The sequence below is a fragment of the Penaeus monodon genome, chromosome 28 (assembly GCF_015228065.2).
Source record: "Penaeus monodon isolate SGIC_2016 chromosome 28, NSTDA_Pmon_1, whole genome shotgun sequence".
Lineage (NCBI taxonomy): Eukaryota > Metazoa > Arthropoda > Malacostraca > Decapoda > Penaeidae > Penaeus > Penaeus monodon.
The window spans coordinates 8,793,875-8,794,179 of NC_051413.1; positions in this window are offsets into that span (position 1 = coordinate 8,793,875).

Genomic DNA, 305 nt, shown 5'->3' on the forward strand with positions numbered 1-305 from the left:
AAATTTCCCCCATTTCCTGTTGCTTCCCTTTGCACTTTCCCTTTTTTTTCTCTCTTCGGGGGGTTGGGGCCTGACCTTTCTCCCCAAACCCCCGTCCCTGAGGCTCTCAAATGTTCTGCCCCCAAACCTCCCTTGCCCCCTTGCTTGCCCCGGGGGTTTTTTTTCTCAAAATCTCAAATTTTTTAAACGTGGGTGCGCATTAGCTGGTCTGCACTGTAGTCGGGGCTCTCCCGGGAACTAATAAATGTGTAATTTGTATATTATATTTTTGTGTTTTTGTGTGTGATATGTGTGGTGTAATGAAG